The sequence below is a fragment of the Lissotriton vulgaris genome, unplaced genomic scaffold (genome assembly GCF_964263255.1).
Source record: "Lissotriton vulgaris unplaced genomic scaffold, aLisVul1.2 SCAFFOLD_4211, whole genome shotgun sequence".
Lineage (NCBI taxonomy): Eukaryota > Metazoa > Chordata > Amphibia > Caudata > Salamandridae > Lissotriton > Lissotriton vulgaris.
In genome coordinates, this window is record NW_028254196.1 from 167,778 (window position 1) to 175,116 (window position 7,339).

Here is a 7,339-nt window from a genome sequence, read left to right on the forward strand (position 1 = left end):
TCTAAAACACAACGCAATAGTTAACATAAAGTAATGGGAATAGAGTAGAGATAAGTGGTATACAGTGCATTCATTTATTCTGTGTTCTAAAACTGTTTCTTTTCTATTCTTGCATGTATCACATTTTGGGCATGGGATGTGCTATTACTCCATTTTGAAACCCACACTACGCATGTCAAAACTCCAAGAAAGAACTTAAGTCATTTGTCATTGAACTGGAGCCAAACTTTCATCACACTCGAAGATGCGCCTGAGAAGTTAACCTGATGACCCCAAGAGGAAGACAAACTGTTAACATTGTATTTTCTATAAGAACATTCATTGTCGGGTGGAATAAAAGTGCATGGGAAAATAAAGTGATGGGCGGGAAAGCTAATTTCAATATTCAGAAGAAAAGTTTAATTTTGGTATGGTGTGATGACCTCTCCTCATCCTTTTGTTCAATCAAAATTGGGGATTCTTACACTTGCAACATTGGGGGTGGTACACTGCCCTGGAAAATAGCATAACTAGAGTAGGTTTAGCTAGTCAATTTGTCCGACTTGTCCGAGTAGCTGACCTGTCACTAACCCAACGCACTCAATAGGTGATCGAGAGCAGAGGGGCTGGCGGAGCACTCTGTCAGAAGATTCGATAACCCAATCGGGGTTCTAAGAGAGAAGATTTCCGCTAGCCCAATCAGGGTCTGACTGTTAGCCGCAGTGAGGGTGTGACGCAGGCGTTGTGTCTTATCTGTGGGGTGCCTGTCTTAGCCTGAGATGGTCCTGTCCTGATTCAATTTGATCCGGACCTGTCCTGATTTTGATCGGCACCTGTTCTTTCATGCTGGCACCCGCACTTTGGGGATTCTGTCCTTTATCTCAGCCCGTGGCCAGGGTTCGTCTTCACACCATTCTAGGTAACCATAAAGTCTGTGTAGGTATGTCTTTTTACTGTTTCCCTTTTCTACTCTTCCTATGTTTCAATGCCTAATGAAAGTTTTTAATTTCATCTTGCTTTAATAATATTCTTGTTGATTGATCAAGTTTCAATTAATCTAGTATGGACAGTGACATTTAATATTTTACATAGATAAAGAGTTTAAACTTTTCCAGAGTCTGTGGTTATTCTATTAGTGCAAATGTTATATTTCTACCTATTATTCTAACTCCTTGATCCTTTAGGATTCTAGGTACCAGTGACTAGGATTGGTAAGTCAAATGGTATAGGTCTTGAATGGTTAAACACAAAATTGATTAAGCGTAGGTTTACCTATTCAAAGTGTGTACGTTGTTTTATGGGCCCAGTTGAGTATGGTAAAACGGGCAGGTGAGCCGCGCTCTATCAACACAAATAAAACTACATTTCCCATTTTGCTTATACAACCAATCATATCTCATTCGACCCTATAAGAGTCACCCTCTCCCTTCCATGAGCCTCTTTCTTTGCTGCTCACGCAGAGTTAAGGGCAATTTAAGATTTTATTTTATTGGTTTGTAATGTGTACAGTCAGCTGTTCATACAAGCGCGCTTCCTTGTGGAAACGAGCTGCTGAGTACGTGCATGATTTTATCTTTCAACTTTGTATGCTTGACATATTTTAACTTTATAGATTGTACGCATACCAGCGCAATTGTGCATTGGTCCTGTTCCTGCAGATTCTGAGTCTTGGCTTCCGCAGAGAGCATGGGTGTAACCCCACGGTAAGTGGTGTGTTGTAATGTTCTTATTTATTTATTTATTTCATGTAAGTTAGGTTCTGTTTATGACTCAGTTTAATTCTGGAATAGAATCCAGGACATTGGCTTAGCTTTAGATCCTTGAGGACATATGATGTTAAAGCCTGTGACAGTTAGGTGGATGAGCTGTTATATCCAAGCAATTTGAAGAATAAATCTTCATTTCAACTTTCATGATTCCTGTTGATCATTTCACATCAAGAAACCCACTTTTTAACACGGCGTAGATTGGTGGCATTTTTGCAGTATTTTGAAGCATGACCTTAGTGCTTACAGTCGGCTGCCTTCCCTGATCGGGCCCGACGTGTATAACATGAGCCAAGCGTTGCCCAACGTATGTAGCCCAATTGGCGTCTTCTCCTCGCTCGTTCCGAGGCTAAAAATAGCCCGGACTTCACAACGAGCTGCATGTGTTGAAGACGCTTGACCGGCTGGAATAGTAGTCAACCCAGGGAGTGTGTACACGCGCCAGAAAATCGGAAAATTGGCTCATACGACCTAGATTAGGGCCAGTGGCGTAACGAAACCTGCGTGTGTATGATAATAACCACTCTATAGTATTTAAAATGACTGAGGAAGCTATTTCAATTTCTACCATCATGGCTTTATTAGTTAGCATGACAAAAGCAGGCAGGCAGGCAAACAAGACTGAAGATGGAAACTGCTTGGATGCTTCAGAACATTGATGCAGATGTTTGTCTGTTTTTATCATTTCTGTAGTGTAAACAATGCTGATTACATGATTTAAGGTCCACATATTATAGACAAGTGCAAACAACACCATAAATAACACCTCATGTAGGATAAAACCAAACCATATCAGCAAGTACCTAATGACAGAATCTATACTGTCTGTAGCTAGTGGAGCAAAGGAAAAAGTGCAAATACTATCAAAGTGCATAATAAAACAATCAGCAATCCAGCAATATACACTGCCCAAGTGTGTTTTGTAAAACAATCCTTTCTTCTTCCATCAAGGGGAAACACTTCCAAAGTGCATGATAAAAACAAGTCCAGCAGGATGCAGAAATGAAGCCAGGTTGGTCTAAGAATTCTCCCTTTGGTTTGTGCAGGAAGGCGCAAATATTTCAAATTGACTGGTCAAACAATAACATTCACAGCAGCATACAAAAATCAAACCAGTTTAATCAAACTTTGGCCCTTTGGTTTGTGCATGAAGGTGTAAATATGTCACAGTGACTTTTTAAACAATAACAAATATAGCAAGCAGCTGCATAAAAAGATCCATGTACTGTACCCTTCCCAGGCACATAGACATCTAGCGCAGAGTCACTACTCCTGCGCAACACTGCACATCTGCCTGAAATTGGCCATGGTTGAGTCAAGCATACAGCAGCTGAGCTTTAAAAAAAGTGAGTGAGCAGGTAGGCCTCACTTCAGTGACACAGGGCAAAAAGAACCTGTCCACTACTACTGATCACTACACAGTATGCTGCCATCACCCCCTTGTGCTGCTTAACTCCTGGTGAACTAAGTACACAGATTGCCAGCCACACACTTACTTAAATCCTCTATTTTTGAGGGAACAAACCATAAGAGACTTCCTGGTTCGTACGGGTATATCACTCAAACCCTTTTATTATTTATTTGTTTTTTGTCTTTTTTTAAGTATTGATGTATGAAAGGGACACCTTATCGTTTTGTACATCTTATATACAATTATTTACAATTCACGATTATTTACAACACAAACACATACACATAACTAGTTGTATTATACAAAGTGAATTGCTCTGATATATATACACTCAAATATTCATACTACGAAGAAAAAATCATCCGTAATTCCATAAAGACCAGAGTCAAAAGTATAAACTTGATAACAATCATAAATCAATGAACTACAGTTGAATGTAGGCAGTTCAAAAAAGGAAAAATAGACTTCAAATTAATTCATTCAGTCCATTCAACCAATAAATGGCTAATCTTTTTACGCCAACGCGTTTCGAATCCGGTATGTCAACTCTACGGATTCTCATCAGGGCTCTGTCTTAAAATGGGAGATCTGCAAGTGTATAAAATAAAACTTGTTTTAGCTACATTTCTGACAGTTGTTTAGCTTCCAACTACATTTAGCTCGGATTCCTCATATTACCTGTTGAACCAGCAGCCGCCGGTCAAGGGTAGGGTATTAGTTCTGACTGAGTTTCTTTTCTTTTCGGGATCTAAAAACAAACGCAGGTATCATGACCTGTTCTTGCTCACTTTTTAAGACTAGAATGGGGCACATATGTTATCAACATACCTTACTGGATCATGCTCGTGATCCTACGTTTCCACCAAATGGGAGTTAATTTTCAGTCTTGTATTACAGCCTGAAAATAATGAGAATAACGTTTTACGTGCTTTTTATGCACAGACGGAGAGAGTATGGCACTCGTTGCTCTACTCGGCATACCTGCTCTGAGGGATTCCTCACTTGGGCTGTTCGTGTTCTAATCGATTGCAGCGGTAAACGCTTTCTAACCATGTGGGCACCGCTTTCCTCAGTCCTTATTATTTGCGCTCGCTTTCCCTAGAGGAAATAACAGCGTTTCATTAGGTTTCTGGGGCTACTGCAATATTGGTGGCAAATCAAACCCATGTTAGCTCTAGACTTACTTGAACAAGCTGTGACTAGGCATCTAGCTCTCATTCACTTAGTTTGGCAGCCATGTTGTAACATGGTTTTGGACCTACTTATAGCTACTTGCTTGGCGGCCATCTTAGAGTGGGGTCGCTAGAGAAAGCTCTCATTCAATTAGTTTGGCAGCCATGTTGTAACATGGTTTTGGACCTACTTATAGCTACTTGCTTGGTGGCCATCTTAGAGTGGGGTCGCTAGAGAAGGCTATCATTTAGATGTGAAAAAAGGTGAATTTAAACCACATATGAAAACATACGCGCAATTACCATCGACCCTTTCTTTTGGAGGCACTATACTAGATAAAGCTCACACTCTAGATATTTCAGAAAGCGAGTTGAGCCCGCTGAGTGCGCTATTAAACTTAAGTATAAGGTAGGCCTCTTTTTTTAGTAGAAGTTTATCATGGTCAATGGGTCTAGGCTGTTGCAGAACATATAGAATTGACCACTTTAAGTCATTCTCAGTGTGTTTATTTTCAATGCAATGCTCCACCATAGGTGATGTAAGCACTTTATTCTTGATTCTAGACTTATGTTGCGTTATGCGCATATTCACTTGTTGTGTTGTCTTGCCTATGTAAATCTTATTACATGGGCAGATGACTACATACACAACATTTCGTGTTTTACAATTTGAGAAACTTAAGTGTTTCCACTTAATATTCCCATGTTGGAATTCCTTCCCTTCCACAGTAGTCCCACAGGCCACGCATGTCCCACATTTATGATGTCCCTCAATGGGTTTCATTCCCCATTGAGACAATAGGTCACTCTTAGGTTTGGGTAATGCTATCTCGGCTCGGACAAGATGTTGTCCGATGCTCCTGTTCTTACGATACGCGAAAAGAGGACGGGGAAATGGACAGTCCAGGTTTTCTAGTAAGTGCCAATTTTTTAACACGGTTTGTCTGAATTTGTTTGTGTCAGGCCCAAATGTGGTGACACAGACCATCCGGTCTAGTTCGGCCTTTGATTTTGTTTGTAGCAAACATTCGCGTGGTGTACATCGTGCCCGCTTGAATGAGTTTTTTAACTGTTTTTTCGGATAACCACGGCTTTCCATTTCGTGACAGAATGTGTCAGCGTGTCTTTCATACTCTGACAACTCCGTGCAGTTTCTCCTGATACGGAGCAGTTGGCCATAGGGCAAGTTAGCCTTCAAGTTCCTGGGGTGATCACTTTGGTGGTGCAGTATTGTGTTTTTATCAGTCTGCTTCTTGTACAAAGAGGAGACCAACTTCCCGTTTGAACAAGTGATTTCCACATCCAGGAACGTCATTCTTGTGTCACTGATCTCAATAGAAAATTTAATGTCTGGATGTTTGGAATTAAGCCATCCATGAAATTTTATCAACTCCGTGTGGCTCCCCTGCCACAGGAGCCACACGTCGTCGATATATCGTAGCCATTGCTTAATGTGACTGCAATATGGGTTATCCTTTTCAATAAATTTCTTCTCATATTCTGCCATATACAATATGGCCATCTCAGGAGCATAGGGGCATCCCATAGCAGTCCCTTTGGTCTGCATAAAGAACTGCTCATTGAATCGGAAGTAATTTTTGCGCAACGCTATTTCTGCCAATTTGAGAATAAAGCTGGTAGGGACTCGATGTGGTCTTGCACGAGCTTCTAAATAAAGCTCAATTATTTCCAATGCCTCTCCCTGGGGTATTTAAGTATAAAGGGATGTGACGTCCATTGTCACAAGCAATTGTGATGCAGGATTAAAATCAGTCCCTTCTACTTTGACGAGGAAATCCATTGTGTCTCTGAGATATGATTTAACAGAGCTAACAAAGGGCTTCAAGAAAAAATCAACATATTTCGCAAGTGGTTCCAGGCAGGAATCACACCCAGAAACAATGGGTCGTCCTGGCGGCTCATTTAGACTTTTATGGATCTTGGGGAGGAAGTACAGGATTGGAGTCCTGGGATATTTTTTGATTAAAAATTCACCTTCTCTCACACCAACATAGCCTTCATCTAACCCTATTTTAACAGTATCTGCTATCAGTCCCTGAATGTTTTTGACCGGATCTTCCTGTAGGGTTCTATACCAAACAGTGTTGCTCACCTGTGTTTTGGCTTCAGCAAGATATTGTTCTCTTGGCCAAAGGACTACAGCTCCGCCTTTGTCGGCCTGTTTCACAACTATCGACGTATCATTCCTCAAGTCATGTAGTGCACTTCTCTGTCGTTTACTCATATTCTGTTGGAAATATTTTTTATTTCTCTCTAGTTTGACAATTGAGGAAAGCATGATTTGTTCGAAGGCATAAACCTGTTTAGGAATTTTTTGACTAGGTATGAAGGTCGATTTATTACGTAACCCTGTAGTTTCTTTTTCTATCATAGGTGGCTGATTGGCAAAAAAGGCCCTCAGTCGAATTTTGCGACAAAATTCTATGGTCTCTAACTTCATTTGGGTAAAGTCTGTTTGTTGACGAGGTACAAATTTTAGTCCAAGATTTAGTACGGATTCCTCATCTTTTGTGAGTGTTTTGTCTGATAGATTGACTAGGAAGGAAAAACCAGATTCAAGGTGCCATGGGAGATGCGGACAAGGAGGAATTTTTACAAATCATAAAGGCGCCATGCACAATAGTCAATCTATCAGACAAAACACTCACAAAAGATGAGGAATCCGTACTAAATCTTGGACTAAAATTTGTACCTCGTCAACAAACAGACTTTACCCAAATGAAGTTAGAGACCATAGAATTTTGTCGCAAAATTCGACTGAGGGCCTTTTTTGCCAATCAGCCACCTATGATAGAAAAAGAAACTACAGGGTTACGTAATAAATCGAACTTCATACCTAGTCAAAAAATTCCTAAACAGGTTTATGCCTTTGAACAAATCAGGCTTTCCTCAATTGACAAACTAGAGACAAATAAAAAATATTTCCAACAGAATATGAGTAAAGGACAGAGAAGTGCACTACATGACTTGAGGAATGATACGTCGATAGT